This window comes from Aythya ferina (assembly GCF_964211825.1).
Source record: "Aythya ferina genome assembly, chromosome: 3".
In the NCBI taxonomy this organism is placed as follows: Eukaryota; Metazoa; Chordata; class Aves; order Anseriformes; family Anatidae; genus Aythya; species Aythya ferina.
This window is the reverse complement of record NC_140298.1, coordinates 26,413,007-26,425,255: the sequence shown is the minus strand read 5'-3', so window position 1 is coordinate 26,425,255 and position 12,249 is coordinate 26,413,007. Positions and strand designations below refer to the sequence as shown.

The 12,249-nt window shown below is 36.5% G+C and overlaps 1 long non-coding RNA gene across 1 annotated transcript; it reads left to right on the top strand.

The window, feature by feature from the left end:
• Positions 1-5,735: 5,735 nt before the first annotated feature.
• LOC311435078 lies at positions 5,736-11,755 on the top strand. The gene is made up of 3 exons (XR_014691913.1): positions 5,736-5,810; positions 9,534-9,922; positions 11,559-11,755. It is a non-coding gene; the product is annotated as an uncharacterized lncRNA (long non-coding RNA).
• Positions 11,756-12,249: the final 494 nt, after the last annotated feature.

The following is a 12,249-nucleotide window of genomic DNA, read 5'->3' as shown; positions in this document are numbered from 1 at the left end:
AATATTATTCTGTTACATATAAGTCAAACCTGTCTCACACACAATTCACTGTGTTGCTAATCTAAAACAAAGATCTCATACAAAGCATGTATTTTAACATTAACAGAATTAGGATGCTCAATAAGATCTGTCTTGTTTTTACATGTAGGAATCCTGTCTTTTTTCAAAAACTATAAGTTGACACAATTAATTAAAAAAAAATAATCATTTTAGGATTTACATCTGTACTTGAATAGCTAATAGGACAAAATAATAATAATAATAAAAAGATATAATATTATTTAAAGTGAAAAAGAAATAGGCTTTCACACTTCTGCTTTTCTTCTGAGACTGCAACTCTACTGCCACACACTGCCAAAGTGGAATGGTACTTCAGCAAATGCAGTAAATCTTGGCTGAATACAAGCAGCTACCTTCCCTCCTTCCATCCTTCCCCTTCCCCCCCCCCCCCCCCCCTTTAAATTTCTGAAGAAGAAAGAAGAAATCACAGAGTCCAAGTAGTTAACAGTGCTGTGTGCTACCAGAGTAATGCCCCCCATGTTTCTGTTTCAGTAAATGTACTAACCAGATGTTATTTTCTCTTTGTTTTTCATGTTTCATAAACTATTCCTCCCTAGACTTTTGCCATAAGCCAGACAGGAGGAGTGACTCATATGTTCTGGGATTTAAAAGGTACATTTTGTAAGCATAGTTAGTGAGTCTTACCTGCCAAAAATAAAGTTCCCTGAAGTTTCTTCGGAGATGAGTTGTCCAGTCTCCCTTAATCCCCTAATCTTAATCATGGACTTGGTATTTACAAGTATATTTCTCCTTCATCTGTTTGGTTTTGAAATTCTTTTGAGTTGATGCCAAAGAGAAACTGCCGTATTTTGCCTGCCACCACCAAGGAAGTAAATGGGAAGGAAGTCAATGCCACAGCTATAAATTCTAACCCAGGAAAATCTAGAGATTAATTGAATGAATCCACATATGAAATAGGTGATGAAAAGAAGTGAAACAGTGGTTGTTCAGCATTACTGATTCTGGAGGAAGTACATTTTAAAAGCATTAAATACTATGGTGTCTGCATGCAGGTAATAACCCTTTCCTGCTGGCTCAGAAGCAAACAATCTCAGAATTTCATTTGTTGCAACACTGAGAAAGAGAAAACATTGGGCTTGACCCATCGTTTTTAATGTCCTCTTTCCTAAGCCTTGAAATTCCCCCTTTGAAATATGAAAAGAAAGCTTTCCTGTCATGCACTAGTGCAAAACACTCCAAAAGGTGTTAGCTGAGATAGCTGGGATATAATCGCTTCAGGGCATACTGCATTTCACCCTGTGTAAATTGGCACCCACTTCAGAGTATGAAAATCTGTTGTTTGGTTAGGCGTATGTCTGAGAAGAAACATGTAGCTCTGAGTACAGTCAACAGGGGACCACAAAAGGAATCTCTTAGCAAAGGAACATAAGAAGTATTTTTGCAGGATTGAAAGTAATAAATGTTTGCCATGGGAAAAAGGAAATGTCATTTGAAGGACAGCATTATCATGTGTTAATTTTTCATCTAATTAGTTGAAAATGTGCTAGTTTTTTTTCACTTTCTTCTATACTGAGGAAAAATTACAATCATGAACAGAATGATTGTAGCAGCAATACATGTTTACACAGGTTCAGAAGGAGGAGAAAACAGAGATTATATGGACAAAAATAACAGCTTATAATTTTAGGATGAGGTCAGTGCAAATGTATTTCTCATGATGTTATATACCCAAATACTCTTTCCCTTAAAACAGACCTGACTACTAAATTGAGTTACAATAAAAGTTCAGCAACAGCAAGTATTTTCCTAATTGAGCTCTGGTGGGTATTCACAGCTCATGGAAGGCTCACACATTCATTCACTTCCTTTTTTTTTTTTTTTTTTTTTTTTTTCCAATTAATGTTTCTTTTTTAGAAACTTGGATTGTTCATTTTTTTTTCCAGAATAGTTGCTTCTGTGTAGCAGGTTGTACAAAGATGCTGTTGTAGAAATCACCAGATTGCTTTGACTTGGTATCCTCTGGAAATCATGAAATGAGAGACACAAACAGGGAAGCATGTTGCTCTGGCAGACTCAGCTACAATCTCATTCCTTTGGACACCACATAGGATGACTCCACAAATGCTAAAACTGAAGTGTATTTTTTGCATGTGCGTATTGGGTTTAAATAGCAAGGGCTTGGTGACAGGGGAGCTGCAGGTGTGGCCTCTGTTAAAAAAGTCCAGAAGCTGCCCCATGTTAGATATGGGCCAGTTTCAGCTGGCTCCAAAAGAGATATGCTGATGGCCAGAGCTGAGCCAGTTCCCTGCACCTCTTGGAGGCAGGACGTAAGGGAGGGTGGATTTGGGGGGAGAGGTGTTTTTAATTTGCTTTTAGCTTCTCACTGTCTAGTCTGATAGTGATAGGCAACAAACCATATTAATATCCCTATGTTTGTCTGTTTTGCCAGTAATGATAATTGGTGAATAGTCCTTATCTCAACCCTTGAGCCCTTTCCATCATATCTTTGTCCTGCTTTTTTCATTGAGGAAGGGGAGTGAGAGAGTGATTGTGGTGGAGTTTAGCTGCCCAGCAGGGTAAAACCACCACAATATGAGAAAACATTTGGCCACATCCCCTAAATTTCTCATAAGCAGACTTTAAAGGAAACAATCACAAATATGAATATGGATGTCTAGACATCCATGGGAAGACAACTTACCTGAATTTACGTTCATATTAGAATGTAAAAGCCCACTGAATTTACACATAAGCCCAAACTGGGTGTTTTTCTTGTGTAAATGTTGAATAGCTCCACTTCAGCAAATGGAAGATAATAGATTTACTTTTGTGAAAAGAACAGCATTTTTTATGCCTATTTATATTCAGGATACCATTTTGCAGTTTTCCCTGTAAGCTCAGACTCCGCCATGTGTCAGGTCTTTACTCAGAAGATGAATCCCGTCAACACTGGTTTCAGTTGGGTGGAAATCTGACATAATGAAATATGTAAACTGCCTCTGTTCACGTTTAGATTTGGATACTGTTCAAGTCATGGCATTTGTAAGTTTAAAAGTGTATGTCAAATGTGTAAAGATAGTAGTATAATCCAACCATTACTTAACATTTTGACAGTACCTCCAGTGTGAGAATTAATGCAGCTAAATAAACTACATTAATAAAAGCCAAGAGAGCAAGAACAAAGCTAAGAAAATGCAGCCTTATAGAAATTCTTCACTTTGTTGTGACACAGATTAATTTAGAATATATACCTTCTAGAAAGGGTCTTAAATTTAAGAGGAGTATTAAGTATATTTAAAAACTGTTATTTTCAATTATCTCACAAATACTCCTGGATTATTGCACAGCATTTGGAAAACTCTCTGTAAAATATCAACTATATTCACACACAAAATGTCATGGGATTTCTGAAAACAGATGATATTCTGTATTTTTACTCTTGGTCCTTGGTTGTTTTTTCTGGCAAGAATTTAGACATTCCTTTACCATCAATTCATAGTAAAGATGAATATGACCTAAAATTTTGAGTGATGGAATAAAATCAAAATTAAAGACAAAGTGTTTTGTCTCTCATCATTAGCTCTCCTGAGAACACCATGAATTCCTCTAAAAGCAACAAGCTACATATTTTTCAAATGCACTGTAAAACATGCCTAAGATTGTCTTTTAGTGTCAGCTGCTTTGGAAGCATAAAGTACCATCAAGCAGAACTCTCCAATAACTCTGTTTTTGTCTTGTCCCATTCTGTCATGACCTTCCCCTACCTGAAAATACATCCCAGTTTCTGCCACAGAACAACCAACCATGTGCTAACTCTGCTGTGCCTCAATTCCACAGCTAAAGGACATAGGATATATTCACTGCTACTGGACTTTACCAAATAGCTTTGCTATGGTGTCTCAGCTCCTTTTCAGGTCAGCATGCTATTCATTCATATCACATTGCTTTGGGCTATCCCTCATTGCAGTGTAGAGACCTGGTTGGAGTAATCCAACACTGAGACAGATTATGACCTTTTTTTTTATTATTATTTTTTTAGCGTTTTCAACCAATTATCATTCATCATTCAAATTTGCTGAAGGGGGATAGTTAAAAAACAAGTAAAGGAGAATGAGAATGTTTGTTATATAAAATGATTTCCTTTACCTGTCAGATAGAGAGAAAAAGCAGACATTACACACCAAATTTAAAACTGTTACTTGGATGTGTTGTTTAAAATGTGGATTCTTCCTAGTACAGACAAATGATAAGCATAACCTTTTGCAACACTACAAGTATAACATGATGGGCAAGCACTGTAGGAGGTCTTCATTTCCTGACTTGTTTTGATTTCTAGAGCATTGTACAAGTGTCCCTTCATCAGCATTTTTATTTATCTATGGTTCCCTTACTAATTCTGGGGAATGTTCTAGTCTGTTCTCTAACAGGTTACATTATGCTTGCTTTGTTCTTCATAGAGCTGCCTGAAATCTGATTTTTTTTTTTCCAGCTATCTTTTCTTGTGCAATGATAATTAGTTGCTTGGCTTAGAAAGAAATAAAAAAAAAAAATAAAATAAAATAAAAAAAAAAAAAAAAAAAAAAGCATGATTTCTCTCATCACTTTTTCCTCCTTGGAATCTTTGCCAAAGTGTGACTTTCCAGAAGTATGATACCCCCCAGATCCCATGAATTTGTGTCACTGTTTCCTAACAATTTCAGTATACATTAATAATAGTTCAAAAGTTCACTAAGCTATGTTGGTATTTTCACCTAGGCTAATTCAGATGGTCACAACACATAGTTACAGTACCTGAAAAACAGTGTTTTGTGATACAGCATATGTTTTATACATATTTAAAATAGCACGAACCCAGCCTGACCTGACACGTATTTGAAAATCTGCTGTAACTAATCCTAGTTTTCCACAGGTCTTTGCTGATTATTCTTAGTTCCACTACAATGTTTTAATGCAGTTCTTCATTTTAGATTATTTTCCTCATTTTGCTCTCTTTTCCTTCATTGTTGAATTTGTCAGTAAACTCTCCTCATAGGTAGCACTGCTAATACTAGCTGGCATCAATTTCCTGGTCCACAAGGCCTTACCATGCCTGTCGCTAATAATTCAACTGGTTTGGCTTGATAAGAAAACACTGTCAGCAAACAATGGAGCACTGCAATTGGATTCCACAGATACTGAAATTCTAACTTGTAAATAAATCTGCTAAACGAGTATACTTGCCTTTCTTCTTGTTTCCTTCTTGTATTTTAGGAAATAAGAGATGGCAAGAATGCTTGCAAAATCTGTGTTTCAGTCACTTATTAGGCTAATAACAATCTGAAATTTGCCATTGTTTTTATGGATATTTACACTACAGCACACAAACAGAATGGAAACAAACAATGTGACAAGGATGCTCAATGACTATGCAACCCAACTCAAATACTTGCAACTGTCGCTTCTCATTCAATTTGCAACCCACAAATTATTCTCCCAAAGGTAATCACCTCATTACTGATTTTGTGTGTGTGTGTGTGTGTGTTAGTGTGTGTGTGTGTGTGACTTCAGAGAGCTCTGGATCAGCTCATTACTGCTTGATAACAGTCAAGGCAAGCGGTAGAATTTATAAAGACTTCAGGTAGGAATTTAAGCAATTAACATTGTATTAGCAGCCTACAAATGTGATTGGAGAAGAATCCCCAAAGATATTCGTTGCTATCAAAATCAATTTCTTTGCTCTTTCTTTCAGCTGCATGTAATAACTTAACCAGAAAGAATGAGAATGAATGCCTTGGTCCCAGAAGGATAAGGTAGGTTGGCCTTTTCCTATAACAAGGCAAAATGAAAGCACATTTACAACTCTTATATAACCTTCAGAAATGGGAACTTGACTTTCATCATTGTGGTGGTGACAGCTTATATTTGAAGTAGTCCCAGGACAATTTCTTTTTATCCTTCATATTCACAGCTAATCACAGGGAAAAGTTCCTGGCTATTCATTTTCAAATCATGCAATGACTCTGTAACAGTAAACATTCTTGTTAGAATGACTCAGAAAATAGTTTTTTCATTCCGTAGAAAATGTTGAGTTACCAGCAGAAAACAATTGAAAGCTCATATATTTTTCTCTGTAACTCATAACTCATGGTACTTTGGTGCCAAACTACTGCCATAACCATTCTTCCCCATCTCTCTTGACAGGCCCATATGATATCTGCTACTGATCAATGTCATCTGCTAAAACAGTGACAACAACAGCAAAAGACCTAATATTTTTTTTACAAAGTTTTCTTCCTTTAATAATTTTGTCTAAATATATTTGGTACAAATTTTGCAGCTGCAAGTTAGGCTAATTCATTGACTTAATGGGGACCCATATTTCAGGGCAATAACTAGATTCACCTTGAAGATCACTACTAGGTTTTAAGGTAAAGAAGTGGTTTCAAGAAGCTGGAAGTATTGCAAGCAGGGGGCAGGGGCAGAATTCTTTCCTATTTGCTTATATTCTTTGTCCCTGACAAAGGAGCCATTTGACAGCCTGCTGTTAAAATCTACTAACAGCCATTCATCCCCTAGAGAAAAGAGAAGGAAGGGCTGGAGCATTGGTCTGCTCTGGAAGCTGCAGTTATAGATGCAATCCTTTACATTCTCTTTTTGAAAACTTCAGAATATTTTGTTATAAATGAAGTCTCAACTCAATCTGAATTTAGTAATACTTATAAAAGGAATATTCATAAAAAGTATAAAAGGCAAGTATACAGCGCTGGGTGTGTGGGGAGTCTACGCTCCACCAACACACACACACGAACACAATAAATATACAATATAATTTCTAAATATACAGAACATTGCTTTACATAACAAACAATCCTTTAAGTTCCATAAGCATATATGATCCTGAAACATGGAACCAAAGTGATGTCAAGGTGTGGGACTCTGCAACTAGAAACAACAAGGTTGCTGTGGGATTGCTCGGCACCTGGCGAGCCGTCTCTGAGGCCTTAAAGAGCCATGTGGGACCACAGTCAGAAACGTTTGGCTTGCCCCAGATAGTGAGGGAGCTGCGGGCTCCTTTACTGATCCGACTGCTACGCCATGGGCCCTTCTGCTGCTACTGCCATCGCAGGCCTTTGCTGTTACACCCCCTGCTGACCTGGACGTGCCTTTTGACCCAGGCCCTATTGACCTTGAAAAGTAGATGGATATGCTTTTTTTTCGATCTGGGAAGAACAGGATACATAAGGCCTGAAGACCGAGTTGCTTGACAACTTAAAGCGAGACATATAGTTCAAATGGAATGGAAAATGGAGACTCATTTGTAATCAAGAAAAGGAATGGAAAATGGAGACTGTTATGTCATGGAACTTAAAGGATTGTTTGTTACCTTTTCTGAATGTACATATGTATAGGCATAGTCGAGTTTAGTAAGCCATGGAACTTAAAGGATTGTTTGTTACCTTTCCTGATTGTACGTATGTATAGGCATACTTGGGTTTAGTATGTAAAACAATGTTCTGTATATTTAGAATGTTTGATGTTCGTGTGTGTGTGTTGGTGGAGCATAGACTCCCCGCACACCCAGCGCTGTTTACTTGCCTTTTATACCTTTTAGAAATATTTGTTTTATAAATATTACAAAATTCAGATTGAGTTGAGACCTCATTTGTAACATAGTCTATGGAATTTTTTTCCCAGAAATGTTATGAGTACCTTTCTTTCTCTTTGGTTATCTATTTGGCTTGTTACACCACAGCCAGGTTAGGACTGCAAGCTTCTCACAGCAGCTATTTAGTGAAAGCACCATAGTGCTGTCACACTCCTTTCTGGATTCTTCCAAGGTTTTGAAATTAGCTTTGGGTCCTGCCCCCATCCGTACCATGTGGTCATCCATACCACGTGGTCATGAGGCTTGAAAAGCCTCACTTTTCAAGTTGCTACTTCAGCAGATTTAATACGGGATTTCCTTGCCTAGAAGTAGAAAAGATATTTTACATCTTCAGATCCATAGAGTGGACAACTCTACTTTGGATTTTGATGCCTGAATTTCCTTTCACATGGGTTTAGTGACAGGGATTTTCATCTGCAGTTTCCACAATCTGAAATCAATTCTCTGAAAAACAAAATTTTCTGTGTCATATGTCTTCTTTATATTTTAATCAGATGAAAGTAAGGATATGTGGATTAAAAAAAAAAAAAAAAAAAAAAAAAAAAAAGAGAGAGAGAGAGAGAGAAAGAGGAAAAAAAAAAAGAAAAAAAAAAAACACCCAATGTAAACATGAAGTTGCACTGGTAGATCCATACCAGTAAAACCTTTCCTTAACTTCATCCATGACTTAGAACCAAACCTTCTTGTGGAGGTAAAAATTCTGGCTCATAGATCTCAAATAGGATTTTCAAGATCTATTCACAGGAGAAGTGCCTTTCTCTAAGGGATAAAATATAAATTTTGGTGTGCCATGTTTTTATTTGCCTTAAATTTCCTGATGAATCCGTAACAGTGAAACTCGAACAGCCTCATCTTCTCTAAAGAAGTAGTTCTGATTTACATAGACATTTTTCAGTTTTTTTTTTCTTTTTGGTACAGAAGATAAAGATAGGCTCACTGACAAGATTAGCATCAAAAGATTCCTCCTTTTGATACAGTTTCAAAAAGGTTTCTATCAAACAGGTATATTTTTTTCTCCAGTGCTTCCTAATTGTCTTGGCATTGTTGAAGAAGGGACACTGACAAGAAATATTACACATTCTCTGGGATGCAATTTTTTCCTGAAGAACCCCAAACAATGCATATTCCTTTAATTTTCAATATCCTGCAGTTGTTGCACTGATATTTCATAGTTTCCTGTCTTCTCCGCCTCTTGGGCATATGACACTGCACTATATCATAGTGCTGTCTAGTGATTTACTCAAAATCATGTGCAGAGAAGGTGTCATAAATCATCAAATGAAAGCAGAACACTGTCTCTGGGAAGAGTTGGGTTACCAAACAACAAGCACACAGTTTTGGGAAAATCCTTTATGTTCCTTTCAAAAATATTACCAAGATCTTTAAGATGAAAGTTTCACAGAGTAAAACAACCGTTAGCATTTCATTCTGCCTGTGTTATGTTTTATTGCCATGTATTCCTGAAATAAATGCCAAGTATTCCTGAAATAAATGCAAAATGTTCTGCTTAACATTAAGCATTTTGTCAACTCATTCAAAAGCAGTTTTTTAAAAAATTTCCTATTATATTTTATGCATCTGTAATTTCTCTATTTGTCTTCTCTTTTGCAATTTACTGGTCTTATATTAAGATGTTGGTATAGAAATTCCTGGACAAACAAAAGTTGTCCTTTGACGTCACTTTCACTGCTGAGTGATAATGTACATACAAGGCATGAAAAGAAGCAGTAAGACACATCATTAGCTGCTTGTTATGCAAAAGAGACCCTTGGGTTCTTCACATCCAGACAAGAGAGGCTGGGCTGTAGACTAGGGCCAGGCTTGCTTGCTTGCTAGCTTGCTTCCTTTTCTTTCCTTCCTGTCATAGTTCCTTCTCATCAAGTTGTACGTATGACCGAACATTTTGATGCCAGTGAACTCCCACCTCAACTTCTCTAGAACTGAAGAAACAAGCTGACATTCACAGGTTCCTGTCCCGAAAGAGAGTGCTGTGGTGTCTGGAGCTGGAGAAGGTGCAGCCGTCGAGGATGTAAAGGCAGCAATAGAGCCAGACATGCAGGAGACAGACCAAAAAATGTGGATTGTGAATAGAGAACTGTAGAGCACCCAGGAAGATGTAAGGAAGATGTAAATGAAAATTAACCAGCAAGTGACTCTATTCAGTGAACAGATGTCACTTAGGAACTCTTCTAAGTCTGGTTCAGAAGCAGCCCAAAGAATAATTTGCAAGCTGTCACACATACTTCTATAATATAGGTGTGCTCTGGTAATTTATTTTTTTTTTTTTTTTGAGGGGGGGGACAAAAAAAACACCAAAACAAATAAACAAAAATCTATTCAATACATATACAGTGAAGTACAATCAGATGATATTGTTTCTTTCATGGGAAAGAATACCAGCTAATGAAGTTAAAATCAGTCTAGCAGGGAAATTTTTAATCACAACTACAGTCTGGAAGTTTTAAACAACCTGAATTAGAAGTAACACCTATTTTTACCATGAAAAATAAACACAGAAATTCTACTAAAGGAAGAGACTTAATTTCTTTTGCATTTGAATAGAAATGACAGTTCAGTGACAGAAAGTAAGTGGAACAAAATCATTTGACTATGCAGCTGTTTGACTTACATGATTTCAGAGGTGATGCTTTCTGATTTAAAAAATGACAAATAGGAGCTGGCAGGTTTGGGTTGTTTGGATCCAGTTTTTTTTCTCACAGAGACCAGTGTCAGGCACAATTGAACTGTATGAAATGGGATTCTTGGCCAGCTTTTATGTTTGGTCAATTAAAACCTGGATAATGAAGAAAAGTCAATAGCCTCCCAGATATAATTTTATTAACATTGTATTTTTCATTGCAGCATATTATAAACTCTTACCTGAGTAGGCCTGGATACATTCTGTGAATTAAACAGGCATTAGACTGGAACATGGGTAAAGTTTTATTTTCAGAGCAGCATGTTTAGGAGAGTTTTTATATGAGCATATATATTTCTGCTTCTGTGCAAAAGTGTGTGCGAGAGATTTTTTTTTAAATTATTCTGTGATATAATTACATAAAACTTCATAAAACTTCTTCCACTGCAAATATCTTTGCCAGTTTTAACACTAACCATTAATAGATCAAAAGTCTATGTAGCTTCAGAATCTTGCTACTAAAAAAAAGTAAAAAAAAATAAAATAAAATATTTTTTTAGTAAGAAGTGGAGATACGTTACTCATTTTGCCATTGCTTTGAAAGAGCTGTTAACAGTAAATAGAATAGAGGAAATAAATGATAATTGGGATAGATCTGCCTATATTTTGCTATTTCTCTTATTCTTTATTTGTAACACTAAAGGCAGTTTTATAGCAGCATTATCCTCCTTTCTTAATTTTTGTGTTCCTGCTTCTTCCTAATCTTTAATAATAAAATCCCCATCTGTAGGAAAAAAAATAAAAAGTGAAGAATGTAAGGTTAAAGGAAGAAGATAAAAATACTTTAAATAATGCTGTTATAATGCTGTTTACACTAAAAAAGTCTGCAATGATAATGAAAAATCTTTAGAGAAAATTCAGACTCAATTCAAAACCTGCATAAAGGCCTAATTACAACCATTACAACTATATGGTTACCATTGATCAAATCTGAGTGTATGTCACAACAATGGAGATAGGAGGCAGGGTTGGCTATTTTCCTTAAAGAAAAATCTCTCTTCGGTTTCTGCAGGTGGATTTTACATCAAAAGCAATGAATTTTCTGCCTGTAGCCTATAAAAGGAGCAGATATCATTTAACATGTTGATGCTTGGCTTTCTTCCTTTTTCCTTTAATGCTTTCAACCTGTATTCCTTTTTCAGTAATGCCATTGGGACTGACCTCCTCGCCTCTCTAAATTCAATTCTTCCACAGACCTTCAAATGCCAAAATGAAGAGAAACATGGAGCACTGCAGGGACAGGGGGCAGCACTCCTGAGGTCAGCAGCGTCTCTGGCTTTGGGCTACATCTACAGTTTGGCATCCCTGGAAACCCAAAGGAGTGTTTTGGCAGTAATATGGATGTGAATTTACAGCTAAAGAGATTAATTCCTTGACATCCTCTCTTCAAACTCAGGTGAAAGAGAAATTTCTGTGTCTAGAGTAGCAAGAGCTTCTGTGAAACCATAGCAATAACTGCAAAATTGTTTCATCACTGCTCAAAGGCCTGCAGTGAAGCATATTCACGTGACTTCTCTGTAATAGACCTTTGAGCAGGGACAGGATCAGCCTGTTTTAAGGTTTCTTTAATACTGCTTAGAGGAAATTCCACCATTTACCACATGGAAACTCTTGTGAAATGTCTGGAAGAGCTATAGAACACAGGCTTGTGAATACTGGAAGGGAAACAAAGAGAAAAAAAGTAAGCTTTATTTAAGAGTTTCTGTTAGATCTCTTTAATATATTGAGGTAACAAATCTAGATAGTACCTCATCATCCAATATTCATAATGTCTGAATTCCACTGTTTAAGACTCCTCTTGGGCTGTGTATGCCACTGACTGTTGGTCTGTATCAGTGCTCACATCCTTCTTCTTGCCCCTTCCTGGATTTAACATGCATAGTTT